The sequence below is a fragment of the Alligator sinensis genome, unplaced genomic scaffold (genome assembly GCF_000455745.1).
Source record: "Alligator sinensis unplaced genomic scaffold, ASM45574v1 scaffold211_1, whole genome shotgun sequence".
Taxonomy (NCBI): domain Eukaryota; kingdom Metazoa; phylum Chordata; order Crocodylia; family Alligatoridae; genus Alligator; species Alligator sinensis.
In genome coordinates this window covers 2,367,354-2,367,605 of record NW_005842024.1, presented here as the reverse complement: position 1 = coordinate 2,367,605, position 252 = coordinate 2,367,354, and positions in this window count along the sequence as shown.

The following is a 252-nucleotide window of genomic DNA, read 5'->3' as shown; positions in this document are numbered from 1 at the left end:
GCCTGCATTGGAGGTCGGCTGTCACTAATTGCCCAGCTGCGGGCCGCCCATTGGCTGCACCGCCCGCCCTGTCTTTGGGGGGGGGATCTCGTTATCATGGAGGCAGAGGTTAATGCGGGCGGTTCGCGGGGGCTTTGCTGGTGGAAAACAAAAAGGGGTTTTGTGGGGGGGCGTTAATTTTTTTTGTTTGGTTTTTGTTCTTTTAAATTTTTAAATAAACTCCTGCAAAGCCACAGACTGGATGGAGCTCGA